General features: G+C 41.2%; 1 protein-coding gene across 5 annotated transcripts in view; it reads right to left on the bottom strand.

Annotated features, from left to right (window-relative positions):
• Positions 1-24953, bottom strand: part of SHROOM1 (shroom family member 1) — a 122437-nt gene that overhangs the window by 35065 nt on the left and 62419 nt on the right. The window contains exon 1 of one of the 5 annotated variants that reach the window (XM_073558350.1): positions 1188-1229. The exons of the other annotated variants lie outside the window; for them this stretch is intronic. The gene's annotated coding sequence lies outside the window, so the exon portion shown is untranslated. Of the gene's footprint in view, positions 1-1187; positions 1230-24953 lie in introns of those variants that run through there. 5 annotated transcript variants of the gene reach the window in all.

The following is a 24953-nucleotide window of genomic DNA, read 5'->3' on the forward strand; positions in this document are numbered from 1 at the left end:
GGGATAATAATTTAATGGAGTTTTCTAGGCAGTGGTCACCTAGGGTGGCAATATTAAAAGATTTCCAAAATGCTGCTTCTTCTACAGGTACGACAACCTAAGCTGCGAGAGGAAAAGACTGGATGTTCAAGTATTGGCCGAAATGAAATGGTTTGGAGACAGTTTGCCAAATAGTACTCGGGTATTGATGGGGAAAGTAAAGCCAACTAGAATTTGAGCTATCACAGCTGGCCAGCCACAAAATCTAAATAAAAATCAGGTAGTGCCATTCCTCTGGAGTCCTCAATTTTTGAGTAAATTTTAGTGTCCATCTAATGTCTTCCATATAAAGAGACAATCAGCTGAATGACGTGGATGGAGTCACTGAGGACACTGTTTGGCTGCTGCCTTTTGTTTTTCAGACATGTACAAACACCTGGTTAACAGTCTTTGAAATATGTTTTTGTGCATTTCTTAATATTTGAAACAATGCTAGACTCATCAAGGCAGGCGTTGTTCATACCAGTCTTGATGCAGTGTGTGCATACAGCATAAATCAGGGGCATGAGATTAGTGGAGTACACAGCTTTGTGTGAATCTCGCCTCAAATTTTTGCTCCAGCCCCTACACTTGTCATGAATTTGATGTGTCAGTTGCTACGCCACATCACAGCTCCGTCCATTTCGGAGGAGCTGCAAAAAACTGTCATAAAGATGTCAAATGTCGTAGAATTTCGACGCAGCTACGAGTTGTGCATAAATTTTGAGACTTTTCAAAGCATTTATGTCAGGTGTAAAAGCTTTAATGAATCAGGCCCATTAAAGGGAAACTGTCACCAGGATTAACGCTGTTAACCTGCAGCTATGAGGTACCGGCCCTGACTGACAGCCGGCTGCAACGTAGAGCCAGTGTCAGGCAGGGCCAGGGGCGCAGTTTACAGCAGCCACTCTGTATACTCAATTACTGAACCAGCGCCGCCCCCATGACTGAATACCGAACGCTGGCGGAGAGAATAAAGATCATTTTCTCCCCGCTGCGTGCAGGCGCTGGACAGCGTCATAACACTGTTGTCCTACAGATATAGGGTTAACCTGCAGATTAACACCTTTATTTCTGGTGACAGGTTCCCTTTAACTTGATAATTTAGCATTTTGCTTTTGTTTTACTGACCAACATCAGAATCATCCATATACAGAGCAAATACATACTTGTAAATAAGCCCCTAAAGCCATGTTCACACAATGCAGATTCTTTCCACATCACAACCTTAAAAAAAACAAAACAAGTAGATTTGCATGCATAGTATGAAAATACTTCATTAGATCATAGCGGGTGAAATCTATAGCTTTATGCAAGGAATAAGCAACTGATGACAAATGTTTCTGATCGGCCTATAAGAGATCTTGTAACAGCCGAGTACAGACCAACCATTGAGCCCGGCGATTTAACATTCATCACTTTAGGTCACAGTTGTGTTTTTCTCAGGAGGCAGCCTGTACATGCTATGGACAGCTTTAAATAATATATCTACTCCAGCACAGCCAAGATTCCTTTAATTAAGTCGGTACAACATGTACAGCCTAGAATCCTGTGCCAAGATGGAGGATTTCTTAGTTGTTTCCTCAGTTATATAAAATGATGGCATTGTTATCCTAATCTGCTAAGTGATTTGGTAAACCTGCAAATAACCAACACTAAAAATGTGCTGGCTGTGTCATTGGTCACACATCAGATCCAGGGCCATTTATACATTCCAGACCAGTCCTTAACCTACGTGGGAAAATGCATTTCTACCAGGAAATAAACTCCAAACATATTTATCAACTTTAAAGGAGTTTTCCCAGGAACAAAGTTCATTTTAATTAAAAGATCTTGGAATACAGTAATAATAATTTCCACTATTGGATGTTCCTGTGCTGAGGTAATCTTATAAATGTGCCCCTGCTGTGTACTGTGTAATGGCTGTGTCTGACCGTACAGGAACATGGTCTGATCATACCACAGCTCCTGGGCAGGGGAGGAAGCAAAAGAGAGGATACAGACAGGACAGCAGGGGATCAGAGCTGATTCTTTCCTTGAGATAAAATAGTTTTTAAAAACAGTCATGGAAATGCTTTATCTCACAAAAAGAATCAGCTGTGACCCCATGCTATCCTCCTGTCTGTATACTCTTTTGCTCCTCCCCTGCCAAGAAGCTGTGATATCATCAGGCCATGTTCCTGTACGGTCAGACACAGACATTAACAGTACACAGCAGGGGCACAAGATTATCTCAGCACAAAAAAAGAAACATTTTTAATTTTTTTAATCACATCCAATTGTGGAAATTATTATTATTCCAAGATGTATTGAGTAAAATCAACTTTAAAATTAACTTTGTTTGTGGGAAAAAAACCCCCTTTAGAATCCTTGGAATTATTTGTCGGCCTCATTTTTACGTGAATGTGTTGTTCAGAGGCTCACACCTGATGTAGCTCTTCCAATATCAGCTCTTGGTTCAGTTGATGGCAATGGAGTAAAACCCATACAAGTTTTTCTAAAAATTAAAAACAGTAAATTTACATTATGATTACAGGACAACTAGACTCTATGCCATGAGTCATCAGATGAGTTTTTCAATTCTATACAAATTACCAATGTACATCTGTAGCCAAAATTCTAACTCTACCCATTTATGGTATTCGGTTCACCCTGGCTCCCGGCAGCTCCACTTCTGGCCTGGTACTAGACACAACAGAGCACTTCTGGTGACGGCACATCATTAAAGCTGTGGGGCTGGCTGATAGCGCCAACCTCCTCCTCTGTATGAATCAGCCTTGACAAAAAAAGGGCCTGGGCAGCTATTAAAATGAGCAGCCTGTCCCTTTCATGCACCTTTAATGATGCTAATCAATGTTAAGCACCGGGTACAGGGCATTCCTTGTAATCTGCTACTAACTTAACGCCTTAACCATTTACTTCCATTCTTTTCAAACTGTTGTGATATGGCTTAAAGAACAAATTGTCCACTCTCTTTAAATTGTAGATAAAGGCTGATTACAATTTTTCTAAACCTTTTTGCTTATACATTTTAAGAAGCCATGCAGCAAGTTTTCCCATACTTGCACCGCCACCCTGATTGTCTATTGCATTCTGCACCTCTTATACTTGGTGTAGTTACCTCCAAGTATCCTTTTATTTGCGTCTTGATTCCAAGATTTCACACTACATTATTTACCTTTATGTTCTACTATCAATCCCATAATGCATCAGCACAAGAATTACATTGGCCAGTAGTAACAATGTGATAATCCTACCCTTTATATTTTCCTCAATTATAAGTATACCCAGTCTTGGCTTCCACATTACTACTGTGTGACAGGAGCTGTGCAGTCATCATCAGTTACTGTAATAGAAATTTCTGTCACCCCCTGTTGACTGGAGAACTTCAGTGGTACAGTCCATGCACTTTCATTATACAGGCAGTTCTTGTGACTAAAATGGTGACCTTCTTTCTGACAGCATAAAGCTACGCATCTCCTAGGAAGTGACCATAAGATCACACAACCTAATTTAAGATTAGAATACTGTGAATCTTGAGATAGAAATAAACCGTTCAATAAGGCAGGAATAACAGAACCATCTTGAGATACTAGTGACAGTATGAGTGACAAAAATGGACTCCTACTTTAATGCATAATATATGAAAAAAATGTTTCTAAGATTAATTTGTGGTTGATTATAACTGGAAGAGTATGGAGTAGCCAACATTCCCATGTTTTACGTGGTTTAATGGATATGTCTTGTATCGCTGTTCAAAATTTTCACCCGGTTTTCATGTTTTTAGGTTTATTTCCCCAATTGGTTTAATCCATCTGGCCAACAAGAAGAGGGAGTGCGTGTGCAAACAGGGGAATAGTTAAGGTCTCAATAGGACTTCTTACTGGCTTATCAAAGGAGAAAGAACAGGAATGTATTTGTTTTTCAGTAAAGATTAACAGGTGCATTGTATTGTTTCTGGTAAACACAGACATTGGGAAGTAAACACTAGGATTTTCGTAAAACAAGCATTGCTATTCATGATAAAGTAGCACTGACTGGATCCTGATGGCTTTTATTATTAGTTCAGATAATGCTCAGGATAACCAGCCAACATCCCCAAAACAATCTTGTCAGCCCATCTCCAAATAGATCTAGTAGGTACAGGTAATTTGTAGTCACAAAAGCTGTTTCTATCTGCACTAGTGGAATTGTTGCTAATTACCGTAAGCTGTAGCGTGGTATTTCAAGGGAGATAGCCTTTCATGGGCGATAACTGATATTATAACATAGGCGACGTTCAAAAGTGCAGTAGTGAGCCTTAGAATGGTTCCAGCAAAAATCCGACGATAAAAAAATGTTGTGCAGACATGACTTTAGTCCATTTTTGAGTAACATAGCTTAGAGGGAATCTGTCACCCTTTTTTTCGACTATGAGCTGCCGCCACTGACATCAGGGGCTTATCTACAACATTCTGTAATGCTGTAGTTAAGCCCCCGATGAAACCTGAAAGATGAGAAAAAAAAAAGAGTTAGATTATACTTACCAAGGGGCGGTCCGTTCTTGGTCCAATGGGTGTTGCGGTCCGGCGCCTCTTATCTTCTAACCTCTCCCGGCGCCTGCGCACTGCAGTATTCTGCTCTGCCCTCAACAGGGCAGAGCAGTGCGCCTGTGCCGGAGCCACGACAGGAAGGAAAGAAGAGGACGGCATCGTATGAAGATGGGAGGTGCCGGACTGGACGGCGACACCCATCAGACCGGACCGAACGCCGGGGTAAGTATAATCTAACTCTTTTTTATTTCTTATCTTTCAGCTTACATCGGGGGCTTATCTACAGCATTACAGAATGCTGTAGATAAGCCCCTGATGTCAGTGGCGGCAGCTCATAGTCGAAAAAAAAAGGGGTGACAGTTTCCTTTTAATTAATCTCTGCTGGATATTGTTTTTCCATTAAAGTCTAAGAAAACGGATCTGTTAATCGGCCATCTGTTTTTCATTCATTTGTAAGTGATCCCTTTTTTTATTACTGGACCCAGAGAACATTGCCTTAGCCTCTTTTAGTACATGGCATATCGCGGACTTTAGCACACATCATATTTTACTTTTTTTGGTTTTCTGCGTTAGAGTCATACCTTATGTATCAATAAATTATTTTGATACATAAGGGGCATCATGCCTCCAGCCAAGACATTTTTATTGTATTGAAAACATAAAATGTTTGTTTCTGTATCAGTTCCATAATTCCTAGCTTCATCCTTAAAAATAGGACCTTTCATGGTTTATTCCCAAGAGCTAAAATTCTGTCCTGGTCATGTGATAGACACAGCGGCATGACTTGGTACCCATACCGGAACTATAATCAGCCCTGGAACTGTGCGTCCATCACATGAACAGAAAGGATCTTTGTCCAATGAATGTGAGCACATCCTGAGAGTTGATAATTACACATAGGAGACTATGCACACACAAGGTCAAAATTGTTGGTACCTCTTTATTCAATGACAGAAAAAAAACACAATGGCCACAGAAATAACTTGAGTCTGACAAAAGTAATAATAAAAAATCTATAATAATGAACAGATGAAAGTCAGACATTGCTTTTCAACCATGCTTCCAGAGAATTAAAAAAAAAAATAAAACTCATGAAATGGGCCTGGACAGAAATGATGGTACCCTGAACTTAATATTTTGTTGCACAACCTTTTGAGGCAATCGCTGCAATCAAATGATTCCTGTAACTGTCAATGAGACTTCTGCACCTCTCGGCAGGTATTTTGGCCCACTCCTCGAGAGCAAACTGCTCCAGTTGTCTCGTGTTTGAAGGTTGCGTTTTCCAGATGGCATGTTTCAGCTCTTTCCAAACATACTCAATAGGATTTAGGTCAGGGCTCATACTTGTAGAAGGCCACTTCAGAATAGTCCAATGTTTTCCTCTTAGCTATTCTTGGGTGTTTTAAGCTGTGTGTTTTGGGTCATTATTCTGTTGCAAGACCCATGATCTGCAATTGAGACCAAGCTTTCTGACACCGGGCAGCACATTTCTCTCTAGAATCCCTTGATAGTCTTGAGATTTCATTGTACCATGCACAGATTCTAGACACCCTGTGCCAGATGCTGAAAAGCAGCCCCAGAACATGACAGCCTTCTCCATGTTTCACAGTAGGGACAGTGTTATTTTCTTGATATGCTTCATTTTTACGCCTGTGAACACAGAGCTGATGTGCTTTGCCAAAAAGTTCCATTTTGTCTCATCTGTGCAAAGGATATTCTCCCAGAAGCGGTGTGGCTTGTCAACATGTAGTTTGGAAAATTCCAGTCTGGCTTTTTTATGATTTTTATCAACAACGGTGTCCTCCTTGGTCATCTCCCATTTTGTGAGTAGCCCAGTGCAGAAGAGCAGATCTGAATGAGCATATTCTTGCCTTGGGGGTTTGGAGATAATTTAAGTATGGCAAGCTGGAGACCAGATGATGTGAAGTGTCAAGAGGAGGTGCTTAAAGGGAATCTGTCACCCCATTTTTGTCCTATAAGCTGGGGTCACCGCCATCAGGGTCTTATCTACTGCATTCTGTAATGCTGTAGATAAGCCCCCGATGAAACCTGAAAGATAAGAAAAATACGTTAGATTATACTCACCGGGGGGGTGAGGTGGATGTCGTGGTCCAGTCCAGCGCCTCCCATCTTCATACGATGATGTCTTCCTCCTTGCTTCTCCCTTGGCTCCTGCACACATGTACTTTATCTGCCTTGTTGAGTGCAGATAAAGTATGTGTGCGCAGGAGCCGAGGGAGAAGCAAGGAGGAGGACATCATCGCATGAAGATGGGAGGCGCCAGACGGGACGGCGACACCCATCGGACCGGACGCGGGGGTGAGTATAATCTAACTCTTTTTTCTTATCTTTCAGGTTTCTTCAGGGGCTTATCTACAGCATTACAGAATGCTGGGAGCGCTGGGAGCTCGCTGATCGATGGTCTCCCGCTGCCACACGCAGCGATGCATACTGGCCAGCGGGAGACCAACAATCAAAAAATGGCCAAGGACATTAGAGTACGATCAGCGATACATGGCGGGGGGGGCCGATCACTGATACGTGTCACAGACAGCGAGATCGCTGTTGCGTCACAAAACTTGTGACTCAGCAGCGATCTCGCTAGCGATCTCGCTTAGTGTGACGGGGGCTTGAGACACAGCTCGTACATAGTTTTGGTCTTTTATGTGGTAACATATGAATGCGAAAAAGAAGAATCAACACCTTCCAAATGTGGTCCTGGAGAAGGATGCTATCAATACCATGGATGGGAAGAACAAACAAATCAGTTTGGGACAAATCAAGCCAGACGTGAAACTTGAAGCAAGGATCAGCAAGCTACAATGGGCCTACTTTGGACACATCATATAAAGACAACGAGCACTGGAGAAGGGCATCATGGTCGGAAGAATAAAAGGAACAAGGCGAAGAGGAAGATCAACAACCCAATGGCTTGATACTATCCAGATAATGGTGGAGAAGATCTAGTGGATCTATATATGCTTGCACAAGATCCATCTTCCTACAGACCATTAATCTATCAGGTCACAATAGCTTGAGATGGAACTGAAGGCCATTAAAAAAAATATATATTTACATTTATATGTAAAAATTATAATATATTTATAACGGCCTCAATAATAACAACAACTGTGCACATAATGCCACAGTGGCTTTGACACCCATGATCTCATATTAATGACCTATCCTAAAGAAGGTTCAATAATATCAACTCCTGAATAACCCTCTTTAAATCCAATTCAGACTGTAACTATAGGATGGTCGGCGTGGAAAAAGATACATTGATATAAAAAAAAAAATGGCGGATTATAGTACTAGCAGTGGTCTCTATGCATCCACATCTTTCTAGAATAGTTAGATGGCATTTATGTATAATGGTGTGAAGAACAAAGCAAATAGTGTTACAAGCTCTGGAACAGCATGTCATGGTCATGAGTGACTTATCCTTTATCAAAGTGCAAACAACACAGGTAAATATTGGGCAAAATTCTTTGCATACCAGTGACTTGCAAAACAGAACCAAAGGCCCTGCTCTCTAAAATGATTTAGTAATAAGACAAGGTGGAAACAACTTGGTTATACAAGGCCACTACGAGATGATTATCAAGTTATTATACAGTCAAGTCTGAAATCATTTTGTTCATAACTTCTGCCCAGTGCATATTTTGTCACTTGACAAGTGACATCTATAGGGAGAATATTTATACAGATTTCTGGCCATACTGAATGCCGACTGAGACTCATTTAATGCCCTCCGTTGACTTCTTGATATATTTTGTATCTGTTGCTGCATTCCTGAGTAATTACCATCTGGATTAATGTGCAAATAAAAAGCCTTTAGTCAATCATGGAATAGCGGGTTCAGTGGGAGGATGCGCAAAACGGTCGTCGTTTCCAGAAGTTCTCCACTATCCTCCCGCTGAACCCATTATTCCATGATTGAATAAAAGGAAACTTTTAAGCGGAAGGTGAGTGCTCTCTCTTTTTCTACATTGGACATTGCAATCATATGCTTCGTCTTGGTATTCACCTGTTCTTCGACGGTTGATGGTGTTTTGCCGACACGCTGAATAGGTGGGATATAGCTGCTTCAGCATGGATTGTGTGACGGCAATTCTCCTGCTACAAACGTTCACTTAAGGAGCCACTGCCTCCCCACCCAGAATCAGCCTTTTTAGCTTGACTGATATCACACAGGCAGTGAGCTATCAGGAAAACAAAAAAGTCAAGGAAACCAAACAGTGAGCTAACAAACAATTTTAAGAGGCTAATGTTGTGGGCTAGAAACAACCTGGGGAGGCAGTAGCTCCTTAACCCCTTACAGACCTTGAACTTACTCAGTACATCTTAGACGTACTGACTATGTCCTGGCATTTTTGCGCGCACCGAAACTGAGTGCGCGATCGCCGCCAGGTTTCAGCTGATTCTGACAGCTGACACCCGGCACTTGGTGCCAGGAGCGATGCCCGCTAGTGATTGCAGCGTGTAGTGGGAGGGAGTACCCTCTACAATCCGTGATGTCATCGCGGGGCCCAATCATTGCCATTGTGACCTGATGTTGTCATGACAACATAGGGGTAACCAGGCTATGGCAAGCCCCTCAGACCATGCGCACAACACGGTCTCAGGGACTTGTGTCATATATATCAGAAAATAATTAATATATAGTACTGATAAATATGGACGAAATATGGAAAAATTATAGGTCTCAAAATATGGAGATGCAAAAACTAGTTTTTGCAATAAAAAGCGTCTTTTAGTGTGTGACAGCAGAATAAAATAATCTAAATTACTTATGCCGCATGAGGAACGGCGTAAAAAATAAACCAATTCTTCACCTACTGTTAATTTTTTAAATTCTGCCTCCCAAAGGTCGCAGTAAGGCTAGTCTCACATTTATCCTGGGAGCTACGCTGAGAACTTACATGTAAATCTCTGAGGCTAGTTTGACACTAGCGTTTTTTTAGCACTGCGCTTCGTGCGCAATAGAATTGCATATAAAAAACGCATCATGTGTTTTGTATGCGTTTGCTTTTTTTAGGCGCATGCATTTTAACTTGTTTCTAGCCATGTTAACTCTTAAAACGCATGCGATTTTAAACGCAGGTGTGCCCATGTCTATGCGCACGCCTGCATTCCTATAGACTGTACCCATGTGATTTTTCAGCGCATTCCGTGCGCAAGCGTTTTTTTGAGACAGGTCGGATGGACCATGTTAAAGATAGGGACACAGGACGCATGCGCATGGAAGCGCAGCGCTAAAATATGCTAGAGTGAAACCAGCCTGAAATACTTGATTCAGTCAGAACTCCAGCAGAAGATTCCGTATGAGACAGAGGCACTGAATGCAGCTTGACCTCTGAGCCGGCGGTGTCCATCTTTTTATGCGTGCATAAAAGCGCTGTCTGCCATAATTTTGTGCCTTTCTGAAAAGAAGGAAGCCGCTGAACAGAGGCCAGATGGAGTCCACTCTGCTGCCTCATTATAGTGTGTGGATCCCTTGCAGGGGTTTGTCTGAATCACATCACTCAGCAATTTAGATGGAAACCTCAAAGCAAGTGTCTAGCGTAGAGCGCAGGATAAATGTGATCCCAAACGTTGTCAAATGTTAAGAAAAAAAACTTCAACTCAATCCACAAAAATAGCAATCTCCACTCAGGTCCATCACCTGTCAATGGAAATATAGTGGGCTTGCACGTTACTGTAGCACAACGGCTCTGGAAAAGTGCTATGACTGCTCGCATCCAAAAATCCAGTAAATTTTGCGCTCCCAGAACCAAAGACCCCTCTTTCTCAGCCCCATAGTGAGCCTAAACCACATTAGGCGTCCGCATTTTTGGCATTTATGTAGCGATGATAACCCGCCTAATTACAGGTACGTATCTCCAGAAGTATGAGCTGGGCATAACAGCATACTGGGCACTACAGCGTACTGGGCACTTTGCAATTTACTCAGTAACATCCACTGAAAAGTTGTTAATGGCTAATAAATTGCTCAGTAGCACAGATGAACCATCAGAGCACGCTAACCTACATGAGTTGATAATTTTACATAGTTATCTAATCTATTCTAGAGCTTTTGTTAAAGTAGTTTTTGAAACGTCAGAATATAATGCTCAGCATTTGCTTACAACTTGTAGGACATATTGCTTTTGTTCTTCATCTTTTGTCAGAAGGTCGTTAAAGTCGGTTACTTCCTACCTCTTTTAATTTTTCTTTCCTAACTTTTGGATTTACAACCCTAGCGTGCTCTGATGGTTCATCTGTGCTACTGAGCAATTTATTAGCCATTAACAACTTTTCATTGTCTGTAATGGTGGGATCAAAAAACGATAATCCCACCAACTCTGCATTCAAATACCACAAATGGTTCGAAAATTTGGTCAGGGCTATTTCTGCAATGTTGTTGTCACATTCTTTATAGTCTAACAGACTATGCAAAATACCTAAATCTTAAAATACCTCAATTTGGATTTTTTCAAACTTTGAGCGACGAGCGGCACGGGTTAACGTCGTTTGATCAAGCTCAAATTTTGGCTATCTCAATATCTGGAAAGGGGAATCGTTTTGTGAGGTCCAGACGGACAAAATTCCGACATCGATTTTTTGCGGTCACCCTAGTGGACAGCCATTTTCAGGTCTCTCCAGAGATGCTCAATTGGGTTTAGGTCATGGCTCTGGAAGCCACTCCTTTGATATTTTAGCTGTGTGCTTAGGGTCATTATCTTGTTGGAAGGTGAACCTTCTGAATACTTCTAAGTACAGGGTGGGCCATTTACATGGATACACCTGGGTGGGCCATTTATAAAGTTGCATCCAAAATGGCCGACTTCAAAATGGCCACTCTGGTCACCACCCATCTTGAAAAGTTTTCCCCCCTCCCATATTCTAATGTGCCGCAAACAGGAAGTTGATATCACCAACCATTCCCATTTTATTTAGGTGTATCCATATACATGGCCCACCCAAGTGTATCCATATAAATGGCCCACCCAGTACTATGTAGAAACAGAAGGACAATTTTCACTGTACAAGTCAGGAATCACTGGAAAGATTTATGACGGGGGAAGGAGTGAAGTAGCTGGGTCACAAGTTGAAGAGGGGAATGAATTATGCAGTGACAAGAAACTTCCTGTTCATACACATAGCAGAAAAAAAGACTAACTTGGTAGAAAAGGCAAAATGAGCAATTGTAAGTACACAGTGCTGTAGAATATGACTGACATATGTTAAGAGGATAAAAACTGAGGAGAAAGCTACTTTAAGTGCTGTCAGGACCAGGACACCCAATAGCTCATTTGCATATAAATAAAAATGCTAATTTCTCTAGAATGCAGCAACAGATCAAAGATATAAAGGTGTCCATGGATTTTCATTTGACATTTCTGCATGCAGTTGAACTTACTGACAGATTACCTTTAAATTACTGTACATAAAATCCTCAGATTCAAACAGATACCATGCCACTCATGAGTCCCTTGCAGTTACTATGAACCTGTAAAGCGCCATGGAATAAATGGCGCTAAAATAAATAATAACCACCTGTAAAAGTTACACATGCACATTATAACACAAAGGTCTTATAAAATAGAAAAAAAAACAAAAAAAAAAACTTACATTGGAAGCATGGGTGGACAGGTAATAATTATTCACTGCTTATAATTACATATAGTCACATCTACTGCAGACAAACATGTTTATTATAGCCATCATACACTAAATATATACCGTACATTAAAACACACACAGCTGTCATATGTATGGAGCCATATTGAAAGCAGAAACTGCCTCATCTGATAGTATCATCAGCTCTCATCTGTAAGCTAGAGGACTGGCTGGTAACATTTCCTAGCCAGAGAGCAAGTGAAGATCTAGTTGCAAATAACACTGGGACAAAAGAGTCTTTGTGATCTTACCTTAAATAAATTATACAAGAGATGCAGAGTTAAATTACCGAGCATAGTCAGCATAGCAGGAACACGGAAATGCCAAGTGACCCTTGGTTTCAGAACGGATATATAAAGACATAGTAATTTTGTTTTCCTGGTCTGAAGATTGTGGAAACCATATATTAAAGGCTGACTGTACTTGTAAGTAACTTTTCAGAATAAGCTGTTCTGTTTGTACATCAGGAATAACACTTTTTGGCCCCTATTTGACTCATATCTTGATTTGACTAAAACTGTGAACATTTGTTTTTATTTTTATTGTGAAGCAAACAGCAAATAAGACAACACAACTGAAAACTTCAGTGTGCATAACTATTCACCCTCCTAAAAGCCACTACTTTGTAATGCCACTGAATACAGTGGGCTGCTTATTTTATGCGTTTTTGCAGTGAAAAAACACGGCAAAAACGCATAAAATCCGCGGGAATTCCGGACGTGTACACATAGCCTGCTTAGGTTTTGCTCAAGAATTTCCCTGTATTTCGCACTATCCATTTTCACGCCAACTCAGACTATTTTCTCTGTCCCTGTTGCAGAAAAACATCTCCACAGCACGGTGCTGCCACCACATTTCACTCTGGGGATGGTGTTCTTGGGGCGATGAGCGGTATTGGTTTGGCACCACACATAGCGCTTACCTTGGTGGCCAAATAGTTCCAATTTTGGTGTTATCTGACCACAGCATCGTCCTCCATAATTTGGGGAATGTTCCACATGTCTTTTGGCAAAACGAGCCTTACAATTTTTGTGTGCAAGTAAAGCTTTTTTCTGCCCACTCTTCCATAAAGGCCACCTCTATGGAGTGTACAGCTTATTGTGGTTGCATGGACAGATACTCCAGTCTCTGCCTGGGAACTGTGCAGCTCCTTCAGAGATATCCTTTTCTCTTTGCCCCTTTGATTAATGCCCTCCTTGCCTGACCTGAGAGTTTTAGTGAGCATCCTTCTCATGTTTGTTGTGGAACCATGTTCTTTCCATTTTTTGATTATTGATTTGATGTTGTTATGGGGAATCATCTGAGATTGGGATATTATTTATTTTTAAATAACCCAACCCTGACTTGCACTTTAACAACTTTTGTCTCTGACTTGTTAAGAGATATCCTTGGTCTTCATGGTCTTGTTAAATTAGTGGTGTCTCTTTATTAATGGTGTCGCAGACTCTGTGGCCTTTCAGAAAAGGTGTGTATATACTGACAGGTAGAAGAGTAGACGATTCAGCTCCCAGCACGCCGGATAACGGTAAAATCTATTCTATATTCCAGGCAATTTAAAAACAAATCAATCTCCAGCACGTGTTCATGGGTGTATGAGCCATGATCCATAGTAAGAAAAGAGGGGAAACAAGGGGAAAAAGAGTGCAATCACCAGATGTGTTTCGAACAACAATTGTTCTTAGGGTCCCGTTTCACTTAGTGACGCACCAGCGATCCAGACAACAATGCGACCTGGTAGGGATCGCTAGTGTGTCGCTGAAGATCAATAGTAAGCTACCAAACAGGCAGATCTCTTCAGCGACGCAGCAAAGATCCAGTAATCAAACACAGCGATGTGCGCTGGCCAGCGAGACGCCGATGATAAAAAATGGCCCAGGACATTCCTGCATGATCAGCGATATCCAGAAGGGGGCCCGGTCGCTGCTATGTGTCACATGTAGCGCTATCGCATGCGAGATCGCTGTTGCGTCACAAAATCGGCGACGCATTAGCGATCTCGCTATGTGAGACGGGGCCTTTAGACTTGGTATTCATACTGTGCCCAGAACACAGTATTGCAAGATTTGGTCTGACTTAAGAGTAGAGGGGGATAATTACCGTACTTCGCATGATCTAGAGACTGCATGCTTCTCTCTGTTGATTCATATTCAATCTGTGATCTATTAGGGTATGTGCACACCTTGCGGATTCATGTGCAGATTTTCCAGCGCGGAATCTGCAGAAACCGCAGGTCAAAATGCCTGTGTTTTGCCTGTGGATTTAGCCTGCGTTTTTACACCTGCGGATTCCTAGAATGGAATAGGTGTGAAAACGCTGCAGAATTCGCACAAAGAATCGACATGCTTTGGAAAATAAACCGCTGCGTTTCCACGCTGAATTTTCTGCAACATGTGCACAGTGGTTTTTGCTTTCCATAGGATAACATGGTATTGTACATCCCTTAGAAAACTGCTGCGGATCCGCAGATGAATCCGCAACGTGTACCCTTAGTATACCCAAGTCTTTCACGAATGCTTTTGCTTAGCCCTATTCCTCACATTCTGTATATGCCGTTTTCAGTTTTCTTGCCCAGATGTTGCACTTTGCATTTCTTCCTGTTAAAAATCATTCTGTTAGTTGCTGCCCACAGCTCCAGTTTGTTAAGATCTTTTTGAATCCTCTCTCTCTCCTAGCTTTGTGTCATCAGCCAATTTAATCAGTTTACCCTCAATTCCTTCATCTAAATCATTGATAAATATGTTGAACAACACAAGGCCCAGGACAGAGCCCTGTGGTACCCCACTTGAGACATTTTTCCAAACTGGATGTGCAGCCATTTATGACCACTCCTTGGGTACAATCACTAAGCCAGTTATGAATCCACCTAACAGTTGCCTTGTCCATTTCATAGTTAGTCATTTTCTCAATAAGGATGGTATGAGATACTGTCATGAGTGTGTCAGAGGCTGCAGTCGCACTGCATCTAGCTGCAGAAGGTCTCTGCATTTGGCCTTGCAGATTCTTTCTTAACCCTTCTGACTCTTTGACCCAGTAGCAACCTTTCTTCGGCTCTAATTGACACACCTGGACCGGGGTGTTTATAGACTACCAGCCTTGGCAGCAACTAACAGGGCTAAGGAATTGAGGGTAAGTTGATTAAATTGGCTGATGACACAAAGCTAGGAGATAGAGAGGATTCAAAAAGATCTTAAACTGGAGCTGTGTGCAGCAACTAACAGAATGATTTCTAACAGGATGAAATGCAAAGTGCTACATCTGGGCAAGAAAACTGAAAATGGCATATACAGAATGCGAGGAATAGGGCTAAGCAAAAGCATATGTGAAAGACTTGGGTATACTAAAAGATCACAGACTGAACATGAATCAACAGTGTGACAGAAGCATACAGTCTACATTATGTGAAGTAATTATCCCCCTCTACTCTTTGGTCAGACCTAATCTTGCAATACTGTGTTCTGAGCACAGTATGAATACCAAGTGTAAGAACAATTGTTGTTCAAAACAAATCTGGTGATTGATTGGTTAAATGCTTTAGTGAAGTCAATATATACTATATGTACTGTGTTTCCCTAATCCACCTAGTCAATGATTCTGTAATAGAAGTAAATTAAGTTTGTCTGACATGACTTATTAGCTACAAACCCATGCTGGCTCAGGTTAATCACTTAAATTACATCCAGGTACTTACATACATGTTGTTTAATAATTTGTTCAAAGATCTTTCCTGGTATAGAAGTAAGGCTCAGAGGCCTATAATTCCCTGAGTCCACCTTCTCCTTTTTGAAGATGGGGACAACATTCACTCATCTCCAGTCTTTTGGGACTTCTCCTGTTCTCCAAGAATATTCAAAGATTATGGAGAGGGGTTCAATAATTTCCTCTGCTATCTCTTTCAGCACAGTAGAATGTAATTCATCTGGACCTGGAGACTTGAATTCATTTATGTTAGCTAAGCATTCCCGCACCATCTCTCTGTTTATAGAAAGTGTGGCTTCTTCTATTCCTTCAATAGTACAGTCAAGATCAGTTGATGTTACATTTAATTTCTGAGAGAACAGAGATGCAAATTTAAAAAAGTTTGGTCTTCTCATCATCATTTTTTTTTTTACCAATTTATCATTTCCTCCTTTAAAATTCCTATAGCATCTTTGAATTTTATTTTACTTTTGACATATCCCCCCAAAATCCTCTTATTGCTTTTGACATCTCTTGCAAGCCTTAATTCATTATCGACTTTAGACGATCTGATACGTGCCCTGCAGGTTCTGCAGCAGCATTATATTCTTCTTTAGATATATCCCCTCTTTCCACTTAATTAACATTTCTTCCTTTTAGAACGTTTCACCATCCTGGTTTCCCTAAAAAATTCCTATTCTTCCCTTTTGTAGGGATGGTTAACCCCTTCCCAACCTTTGACGCCACATAGGCGTCATGAAAAGTCATGCCAATCCGACCTATGACGCCTATGTGGCGTCATATGAATTGATCGCGTTCCTGCGGGTCAGGTGACCGGGGTCACTGAAAGGACACCCGACCCGCAGGTACAGGACCCTTTGTACTTCACTCCAGGGGAGTGGCTACGATCGCTCTAAGTGGCTGTTAAAAGTGAAACAGCCAATCAGAGCGATTGTAATATTTCACCAATGAAATTTGGTGAAATATTACAATCCAGCCATGGCCGATGCTGCAATATCATCGGCCATGGCTGGAAACCTCAATCTGACCCCCCCACCGATGGGGGCAATCGACCGCCCACCAACGACTGACGGCGGCAATCTGCGCCTCCATCAGTATTTGCTCCCCCTCCCCTCCACTCCCCCCACCTTTCGATCCCCCCCTCACCCCCGGTACCTCCTATGTCCCTGTGTCCCTCCCGGATACTTCATGGGCGCTGCCATCTTCCATAATGGCAGGCACATGCGCATGTGCCCGCCGAATCTGCCGGCCGCAGTTTCATTCATTCATTTCAGGTACATTTTGATTACTGTGATAAACCCCATCACAGTGATCAAAATAAAAAGTTATTAAACCCCCCCGTTTATCACCCCCATAGTTAGGGGAAAATAATAAAATAAAGAAAATATATTTTTATTTTTCCAATAAGGTTAGAATTAGGGTTAAGATTAGGGGTGGGTTGGGGTTGGGATTAGCATTAGGCTTGTGGCTAGGGTTAGAGTTGGGATTAGGGTTTGGGGTGTGTTGGGGTTAGGGTTGAGTTAGAATTGAGGGGTTTCCACTATTTAGGCACATCAGGGGGTCTCCAAAATGTGACATGGCGCCACCATTGATTCCAGCCAATTTTGCGTTCAAAAAGTCAAACAGTGCTCCCTCCATTCCGAGCCCCGACGCGTGCACAAACAGTGGTTTACTCCAACCTATGGGGTATCAGCGTACTCAGGAAAAATTGCACAACAACTTTGGGGGTCTAATTCCTCCTGTTACCCTTGGGAAAATAAATTGGGGGCTAAAAAAATAATTTTTGTGGAAAAAAAAATGATTTTTTTATTTTCACGGCTCTGCCTTATAAACTTCTGTGAAGCACTTGGGGGTTCAAATTGCTCACCACACATCTAAATAAGTTCCTTGGGGGGGTCTAGTTCCCAAAATGGGGTCACTTGTGGGGGGGTTTCTGCTGTTTAGGCACATCGGGAGCTCTGCAAACGTAACATGACACCCGCAGACCATTCTATCAAGTCGGCATTTCAAAACATCACTACTTCCCTTCCGAGCCCCGACGTGTGCCCAAACAGTGGTTTCCCCCCCATATATGGGGTACCAGCGTACTCAGGACAAACTGGAAAACAACTTTTGGGGTCCAATTTCTCCTGTTACCCCTGTGAAAATAAAAAAATTGGGAGATAAAAAAATTATTTTTGTGGAAAGAAATGATTTTTTATTTTCACGGCTCTGCGTTATAAACTTCTGTGAAGCACTTGGTGGTTCAGAGTGCTCACGACACATCTAGATAAGTTCCTTGGAGGGTCTAGTTTCCAAAATGGGGTCACTTGTGGGAGAGCTCTAATGTTTAGACACACAGGGGCTCTCCATACGCGAAATGGTGTCCGCTAACAATTGGAGCTATTTTCCTAAAAGTCAAATGGCGCTCCTTGCCTTCCGAGCCCTGCCGTGCGTCAAAACAGTGGTTTATGACTACATTTGAGGTATCAGTGTACTCAGGAGAAATTGCCCAACAAATTTTAGGATCCATTTTATCCTGTTGCCCATGTGAAAATTAAAAAATTGAGGCTAAAAGAATTTTTTTGTGAAAAAAAGTACTTTTTAATTTTTACGAATCAATTTGTGAAGCACCTGGGGGTTCAAACTGCTCACTATGCATCTAGAGAATTTCCTTAGTGGGTCTAGTTTCCAAAATGGGGTCATTTGTGGGGTAGCTCCAAAGTTTAGGCACACAGGGGCTCTCCAAACATGACATGGTATCCGCTAACGATTGGAGCTAATGTTCTTTTCAAAAAGTCAAATGGCGCTCCTTCCCCTTCAGAGTCCTGCCGTGCACCCAAACAGTGGGTCCCCCCTCACATATGGTTTCAGCGTACTCAGGACAAATTGGACAACAACTTTTGGGATCCACTTTCTCCTTTTACCCTTGGGAAAATAAAAAAAATTGTTGCTAAAAGATCATTTTTGTGACTAAAAAGTTAAATGTTCATTTTTTCCTTCCATGTTGCTTCTGCTGCTGTGAAACACCTGAAGGGTTAATAAACGTCTTGAATATGGTTTTGATCAGCTTGAGGGGTGCAGTTTTTAGAATGGTGTCACTTTTGGGTATTTTCAGCCATATAAACCCCTCAAACTGACTTCAAATGTGAGGTGGTCCCTAAAAAAAAATGGTTTTGTAAATTTTGTTTTAAAAATGAGAAATTGCTGGTCAACTTTTAACCCTTATAACTTCCTAACAAAAAAAATTTCCAAAATTGTGCTGATGTAAAGTAGACATGTGGGAAATGTTATTTATTAACTATTTTGTGTTACAAAACTCTCTGGCTTAACAGAATAAAAATTAAAAATGTAAAAATTGCGACATTTTCAAAATTTTCACCAAATTTCCGATTTTTTCCACAAATAAAAGCAAAAATTATTTACCTAAATTTACCACTAACATGAAGCCCAATATGTCACGAAAAAACAATCCTAGAGTCGCTAGGATCCGTTGAAGCATTCCTGAGTTATTACCTCATAAAGGGAGACTGGTCAGAATTGCAAAAAATGGCCAGGTCATTAAGGTCAAAATAGGCTGGGTCATGAAGGTGTTAATGATGGTGTTAATGATTGTGTTTTGAGAATTGCTTGTTTTGTCTTAAGGACATCCAGTCATTGGATCCCTCCTATCCTTTTTCTGAGTCCCTTAAAATCTGCCTTTCTAAAATCCTATCTTGAAGTCTGAGTCTTCCTCCTTTATTTATCCAAAATTCCATGATAACATGATCGTTGCCTGCTAAGGTCCCAGCCACCCTTCCCTCCTCAAGAGAGGATAATAATTTGCTGGACCTGTTACTTTTGCATGAGTGAGATTCCCAACATTTGAAGTGACTTTGGGGGTTTATATGACAGAAAATTCCCAAAAGTGACACCATTCTAAAATGTTGCACCCCTCAAAAACATTAAAAAATGTATTAACCCTTCAGGTGATTCACATGAATTAATGGAACATGGAAAGAAAAAAAAAAATGAACATTTTCCTTTTTATTTTTCCACAAAAATTTTACTGTAGCTCCAAACTTTTTACTTTCACAAGGGTAACAGGAGAAAATGCAGAGTACAATTTGTTGTGAAATTTCTCCTGAGTACACTGATACCCAATATGTAGAGGAAAACTACTGTTTGGACGCACGGCAGGGCTTGGAAGGGAGGGAGTGCCATTTGACTTTTTGAACGCAAAATTTGCTGGAATCATTAGCGGACACCATGTCGCATTTGAAGAGCCCCTTGGAAACTAGATCCCTCAAGGAATTTATCTAGACATGTGGTGAGCATCTTGAACTCACAGGTGCTTCACAAAATTTAAAAAATTTTGATCTGTGAAAATGAAAAAAAATATTTTTCCCATAAAAATCTTTTGAGGCTCAATTTTTTTTCCATTTTCACAAGGATAACAGGAGAAAATGGCCCCCAAAATTTGTTGTGCAATTTCTCCTGAGTACACCAATATCCCATATGTGGCTGAAAACTACTTTTGAGGCACAGTGCAAAGCTCAGAAGGGAAGATGCACCGTACTGGAGTTCATATTTTGCTGGAATGGAATGTTTTGAGGGTGCCATGTTACATTGGTAGAGACCCTGAGGTGCCAAAGCAGCAGAAATCCATAAGTAAGTGACCTCATTTTACAAACTATACCACTCAATGAATTCATCTAAGGGTGCAGTGAGTATATTGACACCACAAGTGTGTCACAGAATTTTATAGCATTGGGCAATTAAGAAAAAAAATTACATTTCTATGACCAATATTTCATTTTAGCCCCAGATTTTATATTTTCACCCTAGGAAATGGGTAAAAATGGCACCAAAAGTTGTCCCACAATTTCTGCTGAATGTAGATACCCGGCGAGTCTCGGGAGGGACGAAGCGCTATTTGCCTCCTGGAGCACAGATTTTTCTAGAGTAGTTTGCGGACTCCATATACCGAAGCCCTAAGTGCTAGAAGAGTAAAATCCCCTTCTCAAGTAAACCCTTTTGGAAATTATACCCCTTTTACAAAACTATCTACAGGTGTAGTGACGATTTTGACTCCATGGGCGCAGGCTCAGACTGGCCCATAGGGTAACAGGGGAATCCTCCGGTGGGCCCCTGTGCAGATCTGTGCCCCCAACCCCACGGTATGGACAGTACTCGTCATAATTCATCTCATCATTAACCAAACTACCCAGTTTATTATATAGAGTAACAGGTAAATTTGTGAATGAGGGTAGTGTAATATTTGTATGAAGGTGAAAAGTGGGCCCTCCAAAGTCAATGAACTGGTGGGCCCTTGGCACCCCAGTCTGACACTGCATGGACGTTTTCCAGAAACAAGCAGCAGTGTATGTTGCTGAGTGAAAATTGCAAACTGCCATTGTAGTGGCCAGTACATTGTAGTCACCAGTACATTGTGGTTCCAAGCTCATGCATTTGGAGACATACATCTGTAAATTATGCACGTTGTCATCGCTGCAGAAATGCCAGACATGTGGACGTTAAATGTGGTTTAGGCACACTGGGGCTCAGAAGGGAGGGAGAATTTGGATTTAGGAGTGCAGCATTTTCTGGATTTCTTTTGGGGTGGGAGGAGCCATAGCGCTTTTTCAGGACATGTGTACATCCAGTAACATGGTAGTCCCCCTATATTTCCTATAACAGATGACAGACCCGAGTTGGAACTTGTCTTTTTTAGTGGATTGAGTTGAAGCTTTTGTTGAGAACATTTTACTTAACATTTGTGATCACATTTATCCAGCGCTCTATGCTGAGCAATTACATGGAGTTTTACATCTAAATCTCCGAGTGACGTAATCCTTATGAAACCCCTGAGTGACCCATTCACTAAAATTAGGAAGCAGAGTTACTCTGGACTCCGTCTGGCCTCTGTTCAGTTGTGTCCTTTTCAGAAGTAGTGTACAAAACTGTGGCGGACCGCTCTTTTATGCTCACCTGTAAAGATGATCACCGCAGGATCACGTCAGACGGCGTCCACACCGCCTCCATCTGCCTCATTATAGCGCATATTCTGCAAGGGGTTCCGTCTGAATCATGAATTTCAGAGATTTACACGAAAACCCCTCGGCGCAGGGTAAATAGGAGCCGAATCTTACTGCAGTCTTTGGGAGGCAGAATGAACAAATCAACAGTAGAGGAAATATTTAGTTTATTTTTACACCGTTCTTCATGCAGTATAAGTTATTAGACTACTTTATATTTTGGGTCTTTTTTATAGCGTGCAGAGGTGATTACTTGTTTTCACCAGAGAACCCATGTAAATGCATTTTGTTACAAGTATTTAATCACTAATGGAAAAAAAGAATCTTCTCCTAATTAATATGTGAGAGAACAATCATGTGAGGGCTTGTTTTTTTGCAGGATGAGTTGACGTTTTTAGTGGTACCATTTTCGGGCACATTACATTTTTTATTACTTTCGATTACTTTCTATTTCAATTTTTGGGATGCAGAATGAACAAAAACCAGCAATTCAGGAATTGTTTGTTGAGGTTTTTTTATGCCATTCTGTGTGTGGTAAAATTGATAAGGCAACTTTATTCTACGAGTCAGTACAATTACAGCGATACCACATTTATTTTTTTTTAAGTTTTGGCGCATTTACCCAATAAAAACTGTTTTTTTATAGAAAAAAATAATTATTTTTGCATCGCTTTATACTGAGAGATACAATTTTTTTTATTTTTCCGCTGACGGAGCTGTATGATGGCTTTTTGTTTGTGGGACAAGATAACGTTTTCAGAAATACCATTTACATTAGTCTTTTTGATCGCGTTTTATTCCACTTTTTGTTCAGTGGTAGGATGATAAAGCATAGTCTTTTACCTTTTTCATTTAATTTAACAGTGTTCACTAAAGGGGTTAACTAGTGGGACAGTTTGATAGGGCGGGTTGTTTCAGATGCGGCAAAACCAAATGTGTACTTTTTTGTTTATTTTTACATAAATAAATGACAAGACAATAATTAATTGGGTAGAAAGGCAAAATTATTATTATTTCAGCACCATTTATTACATGGCGCTTAACATGTGAAAAGGAATATACATAAAAAACAACAACAAACATACAATAATCTTGAAACAATTCACCGACTGGTACAGGAGGAGAGGGGAGTGTAAGGGGGTAAGATATAATGTCTTTCATGCTTCCCTTCCCTCTGATTGTCTTCCGATTCATCATGTTTACAGATGTGTTTTATGATAATTTCCTGCGGTACTGCTACATGTATGCATTACCCCTCATTGCTTATGGTATTGCCACTTGAATGTGTTACCATTATATGGAAAACTGTGATATGTTGCTTTGTATTCCTGTATTATAATACTGTATGTATATTATGTGTTCTTTGCATATGTACAGTCATGGAAAGTCAGTGCACCCTTCTTTGTAAATAAACTATAGGAACAGAAAGCGCAATAGGGTCTTACCCGAGTTATAATTAAACGAATAAATGAAAATTCACTCACCCTTTCCAGGAGAGGTTCAGGCATGTAAGATCCGTAGTCAGCTTGCTGCATGTCCAAAGGTCAGCTCCGTGACCGCCAGAAATTCAGATTTTTATGGAATAAATTCATGGACTTCAGTGCGCTGCTTGACAAATTCACGAACCCAGGTTATGAGAAAAGATTAACTGTTTTATTTCCCAACGCGTTTCAAAGTGTATACCACTTCTTCCTCAGGGGATGACATATACATATATGTATATATATGTCATCCCCTGAGGAAGAAGTGGTATACACTTTGAAACGCGTTGGGAAATAAAACAGTTAATCTTTTCTCATAACCTGGGTTCGTGAATTTGTCAAGCAGCGCACTGAAGTCCATGAATTTATTCCATAAAAATCTGAAGTGCACCCTTCTTGGGAAATTAGAGGAGGGCACTCTGTACATAGTTCCCCCACAGACCAGGTAGTTTTAATTATGTTGTTGCCCACTAGATGGGGGCATGCTAGTGGGGCCTGATAGGAGATTCATAGAGGGTTAATTGTAGGAGGGGCTGCTGAGTTAAGGTTAGTGCTGAAGAGTGGTTTAGTCAGACGGGGCCAGGGCGCTTAAGTGTCCACATGGGCTATAGGCCCGGACAGCTTGGCAGTCACGTAACGTTAAGTCGTTATAACCCATGTTACTCACGGCCACTGCAGGTCTTAGCAGTGGGTCAGAACAGGAAAAGGAAAATGTGGCATCTCACTGCCTGGGCCAATGCTTTTAGGGCAGTAGTTGGCTGGACTAAGGAGTTGGAGCCTCGACGAGATTGGTACAGACGGGACAGATGCTTCACAAGGTGTCACCAAAGGTAGCGATTGATGAATTTTTGTGTCTGGGGTGAAACAGGCTGAAGGAAATGTCATTATAGTGAGGTCAGGCCTGGAAGGAACTGGGAATCAGTCTAGTACGGTCCGGTCCGGACGTGTACTGCACAGAAGTGACAACAAGCAAGGGAAAGATCAGGAAGCAAGCAAATGTTATAATGTATTAACTGTGGATGTAACGTGCAAAAATTAAGTAAATAAAGTGTTAAAGTTGTCTTGGACTGTGTCTCCATTGATGGTGGTCGCCTAGAAGAGGGACCGTTATGGCCTGGGAAACGCCCGGGTGAAGCTGAATCTGGAGATGCAGGTATGCCGAGGAGAATAGTATTGTTTCATGTAGTGGAAGGACTGGACACAGTTGCCACTGGACTACAGGTCACGACTACAGTCCTGGCCCACCCTTACAGGATCACGCCCATGAGGGCTCACAAGCTATAAAATGAGCAGTTCTAAGTACACAGCGCTATATGATATGATTGCAATATACAGTGGGAAATTAATGGTGAGTATTTGATACACTGACGATTTTGCAACTTTTCCCACCTACAAACAATGGGGAGATCTGTAATTTTTATTGTAGTTACACATCAACTGTGAAAGGTAGAATCTGAAAAGAAAAAAAAAAATCCAGAAAATCACATTGCATCATTTTTACATACCGTATTTTTCAGACTATAAGACGCACATTTTTCCGTCATAGTCCTTATAGTCCGGATGTC

This window comes from Dendrobates tinctorius, unplaced genomic scaffold (genome assembly GCF_039654945.1).
Source record: "Dendrobates tinctorius isolate UK_male_01 unplaced genomic scaffold, ASM3965494v1 ptg000001l, whole genome shotgun sequence".
Taxonomy (NCBI): domain Eukaryota; kingdom Metazoa; phylum Chordata; class Amphibia; order Anura; family Dendrobatidae; genus Dendrobates; species Dendrobates tinctorius.